A 19,941-nucleotide genomic window follows, 5' to 3' on the forward strand; every position below is an offset into this window, starting at 1 on the left:
CACACACACGCACGCACGCACGCACGCACACACACACACACACGTGAATGCTGATGTCAGGATAGTATGCTAATGATGTGCCAAATCTTCCCTCGGACTCTCCTAAATTAAATTAACAGAAGCAGTTCTTTTATTTTTCCTTTTTTACATCCTGCCATTATGAGGTTACGGACAGGCTTGATTTGGTTATGGCAGGTTTGACAAAAGCAAGGAGACAAACAGTAAATCTCACAGGAGTCAAAGCTAAATGGTAACAGACAAACCATAAATCACTCACTGATGCATGACAGCATTAAGGTGTCAAGAAAACTCAAAATGACCATAATCATTTTAGCCTGTGCTGTTTTTTTCCCCACACAGGATGCTTCATAATTATTGGTATCCTGAGTTGCGTCACATAACATGGCTTCCATTAAAAAAGCCAAATAGACAATGATCAGGACCTGGCAGTCTGACCATAGCTTTTTTTTAAATGTATTCTATGGCGCTGTGGTTAAGATGATAGCTTTCACTATCCCTTCTTGCAAATTCTCCATTTCAACTGCAGCAGAGAAGTTGCCGACCACTTCCAGGCGTCGTCTCACACCATATCATATACAACACATTGCCACATCCTTTCCTCCATATAACTGTTCAAACTATTTCGACATAAAACTTTCTCTCTAATGGTTCACATACTGCTCTGAGCAGATCCCTGGTGGGTGAGCGTGAGTTTAAGTTACACTCGGGGTGTGCTGGGAGACAAATGGAGATCTGGTGTACGGAAAGCAGTTTTTCTCCCGGTCCTCTCATTACCTACCGAGCTGTTAAGAGAATCTGATAGGAGGACTCTCTTTCTCTTGCTCTCTTTCACAGCTATGCTTGGGAAAGGGAAGCTTGAGAAAGTTGAGCCTCCACTTGTGCTGTTCTATTTACGGGGGAAAACTAGAGGACCAGATAGAGGACCTGTTCATGTTCTCCTTCAATGGGACCAGACAAACGCTCCTACTGTTCTCCTCGGCAAAGTCTGAGACTCCCTAAAACAGCCTTTATTGACCAGGAGGAAGCAGAGTGTCATGTTAATTTCCTGGGAATAAAAGGCAACATGATGTTCTCCATCTGCACAGGACATTTTGAAATACTGACATGAATCCTCTGCCAGAAAGCTTCTCAGCTGCTTGTGTTCTGAGCTCCTTCAGGAACTGTGAAATGCTGCAGTCACGCTGCAGCATCAAGGCAAGCAGTGGGGTGGATAAGGTAGTAAATAGGAGTAGACATGCCTGTCAACCATGTAACTCTCATAAGTTGCCTCTGAACACACAATATGCTTTAATACTCGTTTCAGCTCTCAGTACCGTCACAGCCACACACAAGTCGGCGGTGTGGATGTTCATCAGCATGAGTGAAGGAGACATATGTCTCCTTCATATGCAATTTGTCACAACTGCAAGTCAAAAATAAGTCTTGGAGGAACAAACAACTTAATCAGATACTTATTATATTGTAATTTATTGCCATGCATGCTGCTCAGAGTAATTGCAGGGACAGGCTTCTCTGCAGACAGTAAGGTCTCTCCCTCGCACATTCCTTCTTGTAACTGTACAAACAGCTAACGGTAACAGAGATTGCATTGACTTGCATTATGTGGTGTTCAAGGCATTCAGTAAAAATGTTGTAGGATTGGACAAAGGTAAATCACAACGCTAACATGTGTTTAAATGTATTCTTGTAAAAAAAAATTTTTTGGCGAGAAACTTGAATTCATACAGCTGTTTTCACATTAATATAAAAGAATTAGAGAGGGAATTATGATCTGTTTAACTTCCTAACACTAGCTCTAAGCAGCTTATAATTCATAATTAAAACAACTATTGCCAAGATTTTTAAAATAAAAGTATTTAAATATAAATACACTTATGTATGTATTTTTCTCACCATTTGAATTATGCGTTTGTATTTAAGTAACCACTATAGATGACAATAAAAGTAAAGGGATATCATTTGGAATTTTTGACAGTTGTCATTTACTTCGGGTTTAAATAATTTTTCAGGATAGGGGTGAAAAACAGTAAGCCTGGAGCCTTACTGTCAAATCTAGTTCTTACAAAGAAAACTGGAATCGGCTGGTCAGACTTTTTCATAAGTCAGAATCGTTATTTGTGTATTTTGCCATAATAACAGACCAGCTACTGCACTCATATCTCACCCTAATCATAATAGTGGGCATTCTAGCGATTAGCATTAGCATTTCATAATCACAAGATAATTGAAACGGCTATCGTGAACGGTTATATAAAAACCATTAAGTCCAGTTAATTGTTAAAGAAAAGTAGACCAAGCCCAGCAGTTCATGTGGCGCCTTTTATGTTTTGTAAGGTTAGCATGAAAGCATAATTAACAAGCTAATGTTAGTTAGCTAACTACCCAGTTGCTGAATGAATAGAATGGAACTTAATTCTTCATCCATTTGAGATGGCTTAATTTCATGTATTGGACTGATTCCTGAGACTAAAGAGGTGGGTTAGTTCACGGAGTTAGCAGGCTGGTCAGTGGGTTCATCAGACAAGGCCTCGATGGTGCATGTCTCTGATACCGTGATCGGCAAGCTCCGTCTTGGTTTGTTAACATTACTTCTGCTCAGTTTAGGTTGTTGGTAGATGGGTCCCCAAAATACGACAGTGCTTCCACAAAATTTCATGAGATGGAAAGGTGTGAAGCAATAGTGTATCCTGAGTTGCACTTTCAGAATCTGACTCCACTCAGCACTCACTCATCTGTTGTGCTGCTCTCACAACTGAGCCTAATTATTTAATTGGCTAGATAACTCCAGTGGAAGCACGCACACCTATCAGTGATATCCTATTGTCAACAGACAGCTTAACTACACAACATTATTATGTCTGAACAAAAAGCAGTCCAAAATGTTAAGAGAAAGGAGAAAGAGTAACTATAACCCCCTACCACTCCGAACACTGTTTATAATCGTATCGCATTAACATCAACCTCAACCTCATCGTTTGTAGCTCACTCACTTAAGTAAAAGTTTAGGATAACGGTCATGGTGGCAAATTGCGAACAGAAAACAATGAAAACAATGAACATGTCTCAGGAAACTATAGCGCGGAGCCGCACTTCGCCGCTTTTATTGTGAAAAAATCACAGGAAATGCAATGTATTTGTCATAGAGGATGACACAGACAACAATTGCAATTAGTTTTTGCTTTAATATTAAACTGCCATGTTTTTACCACCAGCAAGGAAGGATGTTACCTAATCAATAAAGAACTAATCTTTTAAAGATTATAACTTTAATTATTTTTGATTTGAACTATCACCCAGCCCGAGATCAGAGCAAATATGCTTGAGCTCAGTAAAGTAGGACACGGGTGCAGGCAGTGACAGCAACATGATGATGAATCACAGCCCCTGGGTGTATGTTAAAATCTATGATTGTGCAAAAACAGCACACGCACACACAGAAAAACATCCTAAAACTGCACATCTCCATTCTTTCTCCATAAAGCCCCGTCTCATTTTCCATCATTAACTGCTTGTCCACCACACACTCAGCCAGCTTGCTATTCTGGCAGGCCCAGCGTCCAATGATACTGGAGCTTCAGGGACACCAGACGTCACCAGCTGACATCCCACATTCATCACCTCTACACTCAGATTCACACTCAATGACATCTGAATGGGAGCCTGCTGGTGGTGACTGGCTGTCACAAGTCCGACAGCAGTTAGGTCGCCGAAAAGTTCAATGAGAGAGAGTGGCGAGACAGACAGATGAGACAGACTAGACAGGCAGACAGACAGATAACCTACTATGTTACAAATAAACATTCATCAAATCACATTATCAGTTAGCAGCTACTGACTTTGAGTGTCTGACAACCTTTCATCTTTCTCCCTCTCCTCAAGCCTAGCTCCATTCAGGATCACTGGATCAATATCTATTACTTTTGAAACAGGCATAATTTCATGAATGATCCACATTTCATGAAAAAAAACCAACCAGTGAGGTCCAAACTCAACTCTTTATCAAAACCGAACATATTGTACTTTCAATTTGGGAAGAATACTTTGTAGCTATGACATTACTGATAAAAATAACCTAAACGTTCTTGGCAGTAACACAATCATTTTTATTTAAAAAGTGATATTCAAATAAACTGTGTTTAACACTTTTAAAATAAAACAATCATCTTTTTTTCTGAAAAATGGCATGGTAATGAAATTACACCTTGGACAACTTTTAATCATTTTGATGTTTGATGAAATTTACATGAAAAGGAAGACATATTTTCATGGAGGTCTGCAAATCCCTGATAACTAAATGTAATGAACTGGTAATCTAAAGAGCAATGGTGGGGCCAAAGCGTAAAATCAGTCAGTGGGTGATATGAGCGCTGTATGGACATCACAGCACCCTTTTTGTATGCAGCCCTGTAGTTCAACTACATAAAATTGCATTGTAGGAAATCATAATGCATGAGACACACAGTATACAATCATATATAAACTGCATCTACAGTAAATGGGACTCATTCCAAAGTACATTTAAATGTCCCTTCAGCTAAAAGACAATGACTCTATTAGAGTTTTACTGTACATAAACTCTATTCATCATGCCATTTTGATCTGTGAAAATGATGTGGCAATCAGGAGAAATGCTACACCCTTGCGAGATGAGACATGCGAAAACACATTTTCCTTGAAATAATGCCTGTGGCATGGTGAGATAAGGAGTAAGGCATGATAACAGTCCACCTCAAAGCGCTCAGTCGCTCTATTTTCAGTACAAATTCATGTTCTCAGAAGACTTCCTGTGTGTTGCAGCTCGGCCAAAATTGAGCATGCCACTAAAGCCAAGAAAAATGCTACAAAACAAAACCCAGCCTTGACATTGTGTTTTAAAAACGGTTGAATTTATAACCAGCTGGTAAACTCAGCAATGATAGGGTACAAGTGTCTGTCTCAGGATCTGGTGTGTATCACCAAGTTTTCCCGAGGTCTTTGTAATCACTACCAGACACACAGGCAGACAGATCTAAATTGCATTTCTCTTTTTAGTGTGTGTGAATTGTCTTTGGTTTGTTCACAATCTTTTTTTGTTGGATAAAACTCAATCCGTTCCTACGACTGGCCCAGAATATGAATGACATCTGCTGGTAAACTGGGCCTGTAGTCTGTCCAACTGTTGATGTGATCCCTCTGAACTGTGTCACTCTTTGCTTTGTTCTGCAGCCAAGGTATGTAGCCTTTCAGCCAAGAGTTGCACCTTGGCGTGGTTTTCCTGGGTCACCCTCAAAGGGACATAAGGGACCTCTGTTTTTAATCTGTAAGGATATGTCGAAAGACGCAGCACTCCGATACCGCGGACACTTCTTTTCATGCCGTTATCAGCCTCGCAGATCTTTCCCGTCAGTGTGTGTTTGTGTGTGTGTGTGTGTTGGTTACGGGTGAAAGAGAAAGGGGGGATCTGAGGAAGCAGGCAGCAGAAAAACCCACATACCTGCCCAGGCATCCCTGGCATGTTGTCTGAATTCCCCAATCTCCTCATGTTCACCTTCTCATAAAGTAGAGGTGTGGCCCCACCTTGCTGCGGATGTGTCCCTATGTGGATTTTCTTTATCAAGTGTGGGACACAGATAGCTTATATATCAGGACTTTCTTCACCAGAATAAAGACAGCATTGGTTATTTGTTACAACAAGTAAAATGACATTACCGTTTGTGCTGGTAATGACATTTTTATATCATCGCATGATTAGAGGATCAATTTCCCTCTCATGGCTGTACATCAAGTATCTCATCTAATGCTCAGAAAGAAAGTGAATAAGCATATTTCCCAAAATGTCAAAGTATTACTTTAACCATAATCACAATCTTGCCCCAACTGCATCCAAGCATTGTCTAAACCCAAGCAGACCTTTCCTTGGTTGTTTAGGTATGAAGACATTTGGATTAGTTTCTGTATTGTAAATGCACACAATCAAGGATTGAGAGAATGTGTGTTTATTCAGTCCAAATCCCAAGTGCATACTGAGTGACTGACTCCGGTGTATCTTTGTAAGTGTAAGCGCACAGGAGGGAGAGGTCATTGCAGATATCAGAGGGGCTGAGCGGCACTGGGAAGCCTTATCAGCCCAAGCTTTGTGTTTGCCTCCGCTCAGCACCTCATAATCAGCCTCTCACCACCCACTGGGGCCAGGACTATTGACTCAGAACACATGTCACAGGAGCTGATTGCTGCTTACCTGCGCCTGTCAAGGACAAATAATTGGCACCAGATTACGTCTTATCTCCGAGCTTCCGGATGCTGTCACTCAGATGCTCTTCACGCTCGTCTGCCACTGATACACATGTGTGTGCTTCCATAGAAATAGAGCTCTCTGATCCTCACATCAAATTAGAGACACCTGTCTCCCACCGCACAAATCAAGAGCAGAGAAAGATTGATTTAAGTAGTGAGTTCGCTTCCTGAGTGGCAACTAGAGATTATAAAAAAAATCTACTTCTGCGGTTTCTGATGACAGTAAAGGTTAATTAAAGCACGAGGGAGTAGAGGAGGAACTCTGGTTCAACTGACAGGAAAGGTCATTTTAGTTTCTTTATCCCACTGGGTCTGGTCTGCAAACCCAACCTTCATTAAATTCATGTTATACTGTATACGTTGTCATCAGAAGAGATACAGTGGGATTACATGCAGAGACGGGATGCACAAGGCATGTTATTTCAAATTTTCCACCTATAAACGATGGACTATAATAAATGAATCTTCTTTATTTTCAAGAAAAGTCAAGAAACAAAGATTCATATATATATATAAAATCTTTGTTTCTTGACTTGATATATATATATATGAAAAACTAATATCTTGTGCATAGTCCTTTTTATATACATTCAGTAAAGACCCAGCCAAAACCAATGGAGTGTGACTGCTAAAAGCCTGAGGTGTCTTATATGAATACTACCAATGCTTGGCCCTTAACACACGCTGCCACAGACAGCTGCCCTCAAAAGTCATGCTGCAGGACCGCAGGTGAAAGGTTAAAGGACACAAGGGGTCTGGGGTGAAAGCTCATCCCTGGCCTCCTACACACTTCAGCATAATCAGGATTATCTCTGGAGGGGTCAGGCAGGGTGCCTGCTCCAAGCTGGGACAGGAGAGAGCAGGGTGGTCATGATACTGCGGATAAGGGGATGGGACGGTTTGACGAGAGCAGGGAGAGATTGGAAAAATGCCCCTCCTCACAGATGTCTGCGAGGGGGGAAGACACACTGATGTAACTGCTGCTCAATTGAGATACGCTTCAAAAAAAGACAAAGCAAGCTGTTTATTGGGTTTTTCTGCTTGCTTACACATAAATAAATATAGTTTGATAAATTCAATAGGCATACAATTTATATTTCACATTTCACAGAAAAAAAAAAAGAGAAGAGAAATCCATTTTATACTGAGCTGTAAAGCCGTGCCATTCAGGAAATCAGTGTGCAGGTCAACCTGACTCTTCCTTTACAACACTAGTCTAATCTCTGGATTTTGGAGAGCATGAAAAACACTGGTTGGCTCCTTACTTTGTTTATACAATGCTCTATCCCAAGGCGCTGCTTGGGCCCGAGGCTGGCTGTTGTATGCACTAGAATTTATGTTTGTGCCATTGGGCCTGTGCAGATGCTGTAATGATGATGAAGCTGTGTTTGTTGTTGTAGCTGTGCTGTCGCTTGCAGCGAGCTGGTCAGAGTGGCGGCGGTGGTCAGCGGTGACAACACAGGTTAGGGGGGGGGGGTTATGGAAAGGGCTGAATAATGGGACAGCACTGGTGTGAATGAGTAAAAAACTCTCCCCTCCCTGGCTGACCTCTGACCTGGCACTCAGAACAAATACTCTCCCTCTCTGTCAGCTGCACCAACACACCCCCAGATGAACAAAGCTTTCTCTGAGGAGTCTGTTCATTCATATTTATGGTTTTCTTCTGATCCTCGATTCGATTGGGAGAGTTAAATTTGCATAGTCTCTGAGCCAGAATGTCGATAAATCAGTTCTTGTTCCGCTGATTTTAACCAGAACTGAACACGGCATCATTTTAAGCATGCCCTCTTGCTTTCTCGTGTATCAAGGTCATGGCCACAGTGTTGCTAGCTGGGGGCAATAAGAGGGGGGTAATTATGAGGTAAATTTAGAGAGACCATTAGCAGCAAGTGTTGACTCAGGATCCACTGGGGACAACAGCCACTGCTACCCTCTTAAGGAGATCCAACCCATCCACTATATTCCCCGAGGTCATTTTTCACCCACTACAGCAAATGGCATGGTAGAGGAGTGAGAATGGAGGGAGGAGTCTCGAGGGATGAGGAGCTTGACAGCAACCCTAAGAACTTCCATTTATCAAAGCAGACAGGAGAGAGCCATGGAAACTCTGAGTCAAACTCTGAGAGTGCTCCTCTGTGCAGCCAACACACAGCGAGGCTGAGATCCCCTCTACTGCTGCTGAAGGGGCAAAAAACACAGCTCACAAAAGGCACAGAGAGGCTCTCCAATGTGTATTCTAATCATGGGTTGGAGGACAAAACACCTTGATTGTGTGCCCAAATACACAAAAACACTGATTGAGATCTCAGCTGCCAGCTTAGGTAGAGGGCAGGAGGGGAAAGAGAGAAGTTTTCAAACGTAATGTTTACCCCAGAGAAGAGAAGGGTGGAAGAATAATGAGGAAGCAAGATTTTCGCGTAACGAATCTACAGACAAATTCACATGGTAAACAGACGGCACATACTGTACCTGCATTTAAGAAGCTATGTGCTACATTTTCACATGCATGTACAGGCCAATGAGCTAATAGGCACTATTCTATAAGACACACAAGATGCACACTATTGGCTCTTTATTTTTGTAAATGCAATAGATGCAGAGTGGCATGTTCTAGCAGGCGGGAAGAAATAATTCAAACAATAATTAAGGGGAGTGTTGAGGTATTAATATGCCTTTGGGAAGGAACTGAGACCTGGTTGTGCTGGTTTAGACACTTTGGATATTTAAACACAGTCCATTGGCAGTGTTGGCGGGGTGTTAGCTGTACTAGTGCAATGCTTTTGTAGCATTTATGGTAGACACCCTGGATATAATGTCCTCCAAGAAAATGTCCAAAAACCAGCCATGGGAATTACGACTAAGTAAAGGAGAGTGCTATGAGATGTTTATGTTATAAAGCCACAAAGTCCACAGAGGGGGGCAGTCGAGGTGGATGGATGGGTCAACAAATCGTTGGACTCCGATACTAAAGCTGTTCTTTTCCAGTTTCCTGTCGACAGTCAACATCTTCTAACTGTGACCAAGACGTTTCCCTAAGCAAGTCTTCTTTGTGCCTAAACCTTACTTAACCTCAGCCATAGCAGTCTCAGATTAGAGCGCTCTTTTAGTTATTCACCAACAGTAATTTGTAACAATTTTGGAAGGCACTCACAAATGATGTCCCAATGAGAAAGCGCTTATGTGTCATTCTGAAGGTGATGTATAGACAAATGATCTCTTTGAATCTGGAAGACGCATTGTTCTGAATGAGTAGCGGTCTGAGGCAGTGCACTTCTTTGTCCAGCCAGCGATGCAGCTGATCAGGATGATCTCTATGGTCCCGACATGGTAAAGTTGACGTCAGGGAAACTGTAATTGAGTAGAGACACCACTGTGCTTTTATGTGCAAGGGTTCAATCATCTAAGTGCTATTCATCCAGATAAGGCTGAACACCATCTGATAGTGAGATGTGACTGCAGTTAAGACCAAAGCTTTCTTATATTAATACAAGCCAAAACATTTTCTTCCTTTTCTCAATCAACCATTCATGTGGAGGATTTTCAATTCACAGCACGCGATGGCCAAAATCAGATAACCAAAATGCAGCTTCCTCTGTTTTACAAAATAAAATGTAATTATCTCTCAGTGAGGAGAGATGAGGAAACAAATATCTGAACAATCACTTATCACTTTCCTGTCCTGCATCAACCTCCTCACGATTGTGAGCATTTCCGCCAGCTTCCAGCACACCATCCAGAACATTGTACGGATTCTTAAAAACATGTTGTCATGCATGCAACTCTTCCGAAAAATGAGAGCATCTATCTTGAATCTCCCTCTCTATGCTTTTGTAATAGCTCGTCACTTAGCATCCTCTGACACCTTTCCTTTTCCTCAGCTTGTCTGATCCTGCCAGCATCCACTAGACCAGCCCCCGTCTGCATACCAACCTGTTGAGATAACACGCTCCTTCTTTAACACCCGGCATGCCACAGGTGGAGGAAGCAGGGTGATGGGGGAAATGCATGCATGATGTGTTCAGTGATGATGTATTTTTCTATTAAAGTCAGGCTTGTGATTCACCCATTAAAAGTATTTCACTCTAACGTGAAGAAAGAGTTAACGAGAGTTGTTAAGCGACGCGTTTAATGAGAGAAAACAGTTATGCTTCCAACAAAATGTTCAGTTTTAGGCAAATTTCTCAAAAATTGACAAAATAAAATGCTTGTGGTCTTGAAGTTCCATCAACTAGTGTTGTGCAAATTACTGAGGAAGTGACTGAGCGACATATTCAGAGAAGGAGCAATAAATCTGACACATCATGATATTTCATCGCTGCTTCCCAGATAATTCCCATTTATGTTATTTTCATGAATGACTTTGTCTCTTCTGTCCACACACATACACACCATGTGGCGTTTTTGTTTGCTACCCTGGAGACAGCGACAAGATGACAAGCAACAAAGGCCACTGGCTGCAGCTGAACTGGGGACGTTTTGTAATGTGTGTCTTCAACTAACAGGCCACCTGGAGAGACGGGGCAAATGTTCTGAACTTAGCCAAGAGGAAAAAAAATTTTTTTGGGGGGCTTTCTTTCCAAACATGCATTAAAACTGTTGAATAGAAATGCACTCAATAGGCTCAGCTGGAGCAATCAAATTAAATGTGCTAGTGGAAAATGTGGTATTATTTGTTAAATGCACAGCATTGCTCAGGACATGCCTTGTATGTTCCTTATCCTATATTTGCAGTGAAACGAGACGGTCAATTAGACGTTTGTGATGTGAATATAAACGTTCTCTCGGTTCCAAAGGGCCAGCCAGGGCAGCTAGTTGAGCACCGGGGTTATAAGCATCTGTGGAGTTATCGTCATACTAGAAAGCCGCTAATGGGCGAGCGCCAGAAGCCCATCTGCCTCTGCACGGTCGAAATAATACTGCATGCTCTTCTGCTGCATACATCCACTTGACCCAACGAGGCTGCTAGACAAAGGCAGGGTCACCCCCAACCAGGTACGTGTCAGCACAGATCCTGGGTCGAGCCTTGTGCACTAATGCCATATGACAAGCAGGGGACAACCAGATAATGCTCAACAATCAGGCGGCTGGTTGTTGAGCAGCGTGGCATGGTCCTCAGATGGGGTGTTGGGAGTCCGGGCCTGCAGTGAGGAACTGCTTATTTGTCTGACAGGCTTTGTGCTCAGTTAACGAGTGGGAGTTTTGCCACAAAGACTGAGACAGGCACGCATAACCATAACACTGTTGTTGGGTCCACCACTTTTATCAAGACCGAAATATCTCAACTACAATTAGATAGAATCCCATGAAATTCAGTATGCACATTCACTGTCCCGAGAGGATGAATCCTAGTAACTGGTGATCCCTTGACTTTTGTTGATACCACCATCGGCATCACTTACCCTTTGAAATAACTCAACATCTACGAGATGGATTGGCACAACATAATTATTGAATGGTTTGCTTTCAGGATGACTTGTAATAACTTTGGTCTCCTTCTAGCATGGACATCATGTCAAAGTGTTCATTGCTTCGCTTTATGACCTAAAACCTGCAAAACGAATGACACTCTCCGCTGTACTTGGGGTTCAGTGCTAATTGGCAAATGTTAGAATGCTAACACGGTAACCTAAGTTGCTGTACATGGTAAACATTATACCTGCTAAACATAATAATATGTTGGCATGCTGATGTTAGCTTCACAGAGCCGATTGCATGGCAGTAGACTTTTACTTTCTTATTCTTAATACAGTACATTTTCTGGCTAAACTCACTTCCTTACTGTCTTCGACGAGGACTGCACAGATACCCGATAAAATGTAAATATTTAGTTCAGTCTGCCACTTCAAGTCTTGGGTTGATTGGCACTTACATGGACGTAGAAGGTCAATATTTTTCAAAACACACTCCCTAAGGAGAAGTTCTTTGCAAACAAATCAAACATACCATTCCTCCAGTAATCCATTCCATTAGGGTCCGACTGTGCACCGCTGAACCAACAGATCAATATGGCATTGACCTCAGCAGATCATTCTGGAGGTAATTACACTCCGATCACAAACTCTGCCTTTTTAGTCACTTAAGCTCTGAATTCCAAGCTTGGCTAAGAAAAATAAATTAACCAGCAACGTACTCGGACGATTCTTGAGTATATTCTCAAACAAAAAAACACACAGATATTCTCTGCCTAGTTATTACAGGTAACTTCTGAGCTGTTATTACTTGGGAGCAGCCAAGAGACAATATTATGTGTTCTTCTTATGGCCTGGGTCAGAGCAGCTTCAGCCCCACAAATGTGAGATGTTTTTGCTCGTGTTTCCCTTTTTGGGTTTGGGCCCAGCACTGGCTCTGCTTATACTAAGTATCCTCTATCCCTGAACCCTTCACAGAACAAGCAGCAGTGTTTTCTGTATGTTTCAGAGTGTTCCTTTAGTGATTCTTTGGTGGCATGATGAGTTTCATGGTGTGCAAGAACTGACTGCAAACTGATACTCTGACCAGACCGCATCACAGTAGCTCTTTTCATTACAACTATCTTTTGTATGTGCTTCCTTTAACTGTAACTCTTTTTTTTACAAGCATGCCATTTAATACAGCCTCATACCAATACACTCACACAAAGGACCCATGTAGACAAACACAGATTTGATCCAAACATTCAATCAAACAAACTGTGGGAAGGAAAAAAGAGAAGGGAGACCAACTGGTGAGAATAAGCTAACTGAGTGCTGTGAGACACATGAGTTCATGTTAACTTGTCCATTTGCTGTCTGTCTGTCTGTTTGGCATAAATGGGGGCAGACGAGTGGAGAAAACAAAGTGGGGGATGATGACTGTCAGTCAAGGGCATTCATCTTTTCTAAGTGGGAGAGTGGCTGTATGACGGGAGACGGTGTTAGAGGGAATGGAGGGAGTTGGAGCAAAGGGCTGAAGTGGGGGAAGAGGTGGCAGAAAGGAATGTTATAGAACACTGTTATGGAAATAGTTTGGTTTGGGAACATATTCAAACTGTATTGACTGCAGTAAAAAGATAATATGAAATTTGTTTCGCATAGATGCATGGATCTCTAAGCTTTTGCAAGATGACACATATTTCATGGGTTGTTTTTACTTTTGCAATTCATCACCATATGCCACCTGTCTTGTTTCTCGGTCAAAGGTTCTCTGTGATAATTTGACAAAGTGATAGCTGGGCTTTCCAGAGGTGTCAAGGAAGACTCACATCACACAGTTAAAGAAACCAGCAAACAGGTGCAGAATTGAAGAGTAATCTCACATGGCAGCAGTCAGCTTCAACCACCATCAGCATTGGAGTTATGTTTTTTTTTTGTTATCCTCCAAAAAGGAAACAGTGACTTCAGAACGTGACCAGAGGAATGCTGCATGTGATGGACTTTCCCAGCAGGAACAGCCTGCATTAGTTAAAAAACGAGCGGGCTTCACAGAAAATAATTACAGGCTAAAACATCCATTTACATTCCAATAGGTTAAAAATGTGCTTTGAAAGCAGAAAAATGTCATTCAAGATGAAACATGTTGGCAGCCATTACAACTTAAATGGATAATGTGAATTGTCTGCTACAGGCGGGCCCCACTCTCTCATCCCAGCCTGCAATTAAAGCAAAGCTACCCAAGGTCAGGCTGACTGACAGGCCGACAGACCTATAGATTACTGTCTGTCTGTGTAATCCACAGCCTTTTTACTCCCTTCGCTGACTGACGGTCTCACCCCTCCCATTTAAAACACCAGCGCCTGTTGATTTGGCTGCTTTCATGTTTGATGGACAGGTGGGACATCCTACCCCGTGACCCTGCGACCTTCTTCTCACCCGTGACCATAAGGGCCATGCAGAGTGTGGCTGCTTTGGGGCCCGTGGGGAGAGGATATTTGAATGCCTCTAACTAGTAGGAAATTAATATTAATAAGGATACATTTCCCAAATTGAATTGTGGGGTTGAATGGTGATGTTTTGCAGACAAAAGAGGCATAAGTTGCAAAACTGAGAAGCTTTGAAGAAGAGGCAGGAAGAAAATCAAAGATGGATTAAATCGTAAAAACTAATACGATTTAACATGTCTGCACTACACAAATCACATCAAGGCCTCTGGTTCTCGTAAATTCTACACTGCAATTTCTGCACACCAGGCATGAAATAAGACCGCCCCGTTCAGATTTCAGACTATGCACCCAAATACCAGCGAATCTAAAATGGTAATTTCTGTGGCATGTTAATGTTGGCAGTTCTGCTCAGGGAGATTTAGTATGCACACAAATGGAGATAGATAATTGTTGAAATGACCTTTCCAACAGTTAAAAAGTCATGGTGCAACACGGTAGTGTCTCGTAACCACTTTTTACAGTAGGATCCAGCCATTCGTAGCTATTTGGCTTCAGGCTCACACTACACTACACGACTAAAAGTTGCAAGTCTGTTGTTAAACATCCAGGTGAAAGATGCTCAGACAGTTCTGACAAAAGAAAGTTAGCTGGAAGTACCTGTTTTGATTGGCGAAAGAGAGAGATAGCAAGATATAAAAAAAGAAGAAAAAAACAGTCAGGAAGGCAAGAGTCCTAATCAGTTAGGAGACAACATGCGTGACAGAAGGAAATCTTGGTCACAGTCCCTCCATCCGTCCTCACAACGGGTGTTGAAGGAGGCCAATGATTGCACGGACACATGGAGGCTAAAACCCCTCTTATCTTACGCTGTCATACCTTCTCATAAATCAGTGCTGAGCCATCCGCTCTGCGCTGATAAGGCAACCAAACACAGACTGATCCACACCAGAAATAGAGAGATAGAGACATTTTTCTTTTATGAGTGCCCTCTCCCGCTCTCTCTCTCACACTCCCTTCTTCTATCTTCGCTATCTGTTTTTCACTCATCAGATCTGAACAGTAGACACGTGTTTTTTTTTTCTGCTTGTTTGTTTGCAGCTTGCCATATTTTCTGTTGTAGCTTTTCCGGCAGAGATTCACAAGCTTTTTAAGAGCTAGTGAATCTTTTCCAACATTCACACAAGAAAGAGTTGGGAGTGCTGAGAAATGATCTTTTGATCGTTGGATCTCACTGCAACAGGACTACTGTGATACCAAAAGTGTGTCGAGGACAGTCCATCTCATGATGCAAAACATTGGTCCAATCCGATGAGTGTTCCCGAATCCGAAGTCATCTCAACAGCTGCTTCTTTATGAGTACATGAGTACAATTCATCTGCAGAACCTGAGCATTCATCACTGGACACACTTTCATATCTAATAATATCTTTGCAACTACAGAAACAATATGACTTTTGGTGACGCAGAACAATCCTGTTAAACGAACACAGTGTGGTGTGGTTCCTGCTTCTTGGGGTCTAATTTGCTTGAAACGCATTACAATGGTTTGTGACTAATTAATCATGCATAGATGGTTTAATAGGACAGTGTAATCTGGCCACGGTGGTGAAAAGGTACATTTCACGCTGTGCACCAGCTCTTTATGCGTGTGACATTGGTGTAATAAAAAGCCACAGACTAATGAATTCCAAGTGTTTTATACTTTCTAAATGCGATTACACTTGAACAAAGCATCATTTAGGTTGGAGATCTTCCCCAATATCAAAAGGCCCTTTTTGTTTCCTCTGTGTGATTCTCAGCCGAGTCGACCACATTAAAACTCGATCTGTCAGCCGCGGAAAAAAAAGTTTGTGTCTCTGTGTTTGTGCCAGGAGGTGCCGCTTCCTATACGCTCTCTGCGGGGCCGTCTGTGGTCTTCCATCATTGTAGTGCGGCGGAGCACATGGTCCAGAGGAGCACATCAATTCATCTAACACGAAATCCTACAGAACATGAAAGCCCCGGATCACAGAAAAGCTTTGAGTGATGACTGTTTCAGCGTTTGTGCCAAGAGGAGAAAAAGTGAGAGACGAGAATGTTGAGAGACATAAAGAGAGAGCAAGCAGAGGGAGGAAGAGGACGTACAGAGATGCTTTGAGCGCTAATGCCGTGCCAATGTGCCACTCCCCCTCCGCTTCCCCAGGGACATGAATGAAGTAAATGAATGATGGACCCAGCCCACACAAACTCCCCTCTTCTATGGAGACCAAGCAGTCCATTCACGGGGATGAGTGAGGCGTCGACACCAACAACAACAATAACAACAGCAACATAGGAGGCCCTTGCTCCTATTTCTCATTCATACATATGTGTGCAGTCACACAGACACACACATGTGGCACAGATACCATAGAGAACACTGCCAACATACCATTAGGGACACCTAGAGAGGGTTCCTGAGAACAGGGCTGACTAACAAAGCTTGGAGGCAAAGGGGCGTGAACGGGGCAGGCACGGAAACAAACAAAAAAATCTTGGCATCACGTAAATGCAACCGCCACAATGGTCAGGGATGAGAGGCCATCTCCTCCCCTCCACAATCACCATATTATCAGGAAGCCCATCAGTGCATGAACCCAGAAAACAAGGCCTGGAAACCTCATGTTCCACCACATTCTGCCCTTCCTCCTCCTCCTCCGCTTGGTTGTTGGCTCTCTTGTTCTTCCAGGGCGGCGTGGGTTCAGGGGGGTTCTCGCCCACACTGGGGTGATCTCACTCAGAGGTCTGACCTTCAAACTCGGGCATTACTTGCCTGAAGCCACAGCAGCTAATGGAACGTGGGGAATACAAATCCGATTGAAACGAGATCAATCTGACAAGGGAGGTTAGCTATTTACCAAGCATTTACATCGTGAACCTTGAAGGTGGGCTTTGTAATGATGTTAGCATCTGACTGAGTGCTCAGTTTTCACCAATTATGCATCCTGTAGAGCGAATGTATGAAGAGCGTATGAAAGCAGGAGAGGGCTGAAAATGAAATACAGCTCTGACAGCAGCAGGAGGAGGAAGAGGAATGTTCTGGCTTTTTAAATCAAATAGTGAAACACCGCTACTGCAGCCTCCCACAGGATCATGGTCAGGCTCAACCACAGGCCTAATTTCTCCCATAATCACATAGACAGCTACTTGGTCTTCATCCAACATATACTGTTCACACGGAGAGGCTTGATGGACTATTAGTCTGAATCTCCCACACCTGAAAATGTTCATGGGGTTGTGGGTGGTTGAGGTTGCACAGCTTCTGCCTAAAAAACAACTTTTGACCTTTAATTTATGAAAAGGAAGCACTTCCCATAAAACTTTGCCAAACTGGCACAGAGCGAGCTACAGCACTTTGATTGTATAAACACTCTGCAAAAAGAAACATTCGTGCTTTGGCTTGACATAATTTCGTATCGTCTATGAATAAATGTATGGTTCAGACTCGAGCGCACTTTGGGCTAGTCCAAATATTCCCAGGTGCCAAAAACACTTCTTCTAAGACAAACTGTATGACAACATGTGAGTGTGAGTAAAGTCAGCACTTTTCATTGACTCCAACATCAAACCTTGCGGTGCGAGGTTATTGCCGGGGCTTTGGCACGGAGCTGAACAGTCACCGGCTGAGGTGAACCATCTCAACCGACACTCATACACTGCTAATGGGAAGCAGACACACAATTTGTTCTGAGTAGGCCTTTGTGCACCCACACTCCTCTCCTCCTTCTCATTCTCAAATCCCTCCATCTATCCACGCTCTGGCTGAGATAGCAAACCTGACACTGATGCCCTGTAGTCCATTAGCACTCTCAGAGAGCCCCGTCTGAGTCTGCTCTATTGCTCCCTTCACATTTCCTTCCACTCACCCTATCAGACAGTCCTCACTTTGACTCTTGCACTGCTTATCTGAGTCTCTCTGTCTTTCTGTCTCTCTGTCTCCTTCCCTTCCTCCTGTATGATGTCTAAGTTGGAACAAGACAAGCTCCTCGAGTTCAACATGTCAGTCCATGTCCATAGGGAGGAGAACAAGTCAGTCATGTCCAATTCAGATAACATTAATGTGATTGCCAAAGATCCCCTGGTGATACCAGCAATAGCTCCACAGATAACTCTCCTCCAGCCTGTCGGCTCTGATGTAACGTCAGACACACCTGTTAACACTGATGACCAGTGGTGTGTACAGTGTGAGCTCTCTCCTCCAACAGTAACTCACTGCCCAGCAAGGCTGCAACTGAAGATTACTTTCATCATCGGATCATATTTTGATCATTGAATTTACCATTGTTTAAAAGAAAGAGTACAAAATATTTCAAAGTCTAAATTAGCTCGTTTTGTCTGATCAATAACGTTTGAGTCTTTCTTAATTGGTATTCTACAGCTCCGGTCACTGACAGTCACTTGCTCCACTCGTTGCTCCTTGTACTACGTCACTTGATGTAGTACAATGTAAACAGTTGACCGAATGCAAAAAACTAAACATTCAACATATCTATAGTTTGCAGAAACGTACAATGCCGCCATGTTTTCATGGCGACTGGGCTGAAAAATCTGGGTAGAATAAAACCTGATCTGTGAACACTGAAGGAACACAATTCAATTCTCTGTATACCAATATTGTAGATGGAAGAAAATGACAATTAATTCTAATTCTTTTTACCTTGAACCAGATATTAGAATCCAGCTTACGCTGATTTAGCTTTGCAAGTTGCATTTGACAAAGTATCAAAACACACACACACACACACACAGATGCACACACACATGTCTGTGTATATTTAAGTGTAGTTTTCCCACCCCAAGTGTTCACAATCGCCACCATATGAACAAGGTCAATAGCACTGCAGTAACAGGATCCCAACACTGACAGACAAATGATAATGAATGATAGCTGTCTGAGTAAATAAGTGGAGAGGTGCCCTTGACCTGCTGTCTCCTTAATTTCAGCCCAGGCTGACGACCCCCCCCCCCCCACACACACAAACACACACACTTCCCACACGCAGAGGACTCCCACATCTCGGCTACATCTGGAGAGCACGTCCAGTCGGGCAAAGCCCCAACACAGAGAAACCACTTATTTGCTCATTTAACTCTCAAATCCTCCCCAACACTTTCACAAGACTGTGCCGCAGCTTTATAACAGTCTAATGTTTTAGCAAATTGATTTTGTAGTTTGTCTTAACGAAGCCTTGAAGCCTCCACGCCGCTTACTTCAGCAGACATCAGCAGACATCAGGGGAAATAAGCACAATGCTGTGATTACATCCCGCATCTGCTCTGTGCAGAGGATCATTTGAACCCGATTCGGTTTGTGAGGAGTGACAGGTAGACGTTGCCATGGCAACCAAAGCAAAGCATGTGTCATATAGCGCGCGTTACAGAAGCTCTGCAGGCATGTGAGCACACGCATACACACAAAGCTTGCAGACATAACGATATGGACTTGACATGAATATTAAAAAGACTCTCCTATTCCTCTTTAAACCTGCAGAGAACCACCTCTTGTAAAAGCCATTGCTCGCTCTCTAATTCTGTCTCCAACCACAACAACTGTCGTCCGCTTCAACGCCCGCCCCCTCCCCGCCCTCCTGAGGTTGATCACAGCATGCATAATAATCTGCCTCTAATAATGATTAAAATCACACCTCAAGAGTTGTGGGCTCGGTTATAAGATGACAGAAAACAATTGCACAGACTGCACTAACCACTTTAACCGCACAAGCCAATCAAGTTCCTCCAACATGAGAAAGAAATGACATCTGTCTGATGCACCACTGTGGCTTACTTCTATT

General features: G+C 42.8%; 1 protein-coding gene across 1 annotated transcript in view; it reads right to left on the reverse strand.

Annotated features, from left to right (window-relative positions):
- The window catches only part of LOC306694099 (semaphorin-3F-like), a 48,914-nt gene that overhangs the window by 21,087 nt on the left and 7,886 nt on the right, over positions 1–19,941 (reverse strand). The gene's annotated exons all lie outside the window — the stretch shown is intronic.

The sequence above is a fragment of the Pholis gunnellus genome, assembly GCF_910591455.1.
Source record: "Pholis gunnellus genome assembly, chromosome: 3".
Lineage (NCBI taxonomy): Eukaryota > Metazoa > Chordata > Actinopteri > Perciformes > Pholidae > Pholis > Pholis gunnellus.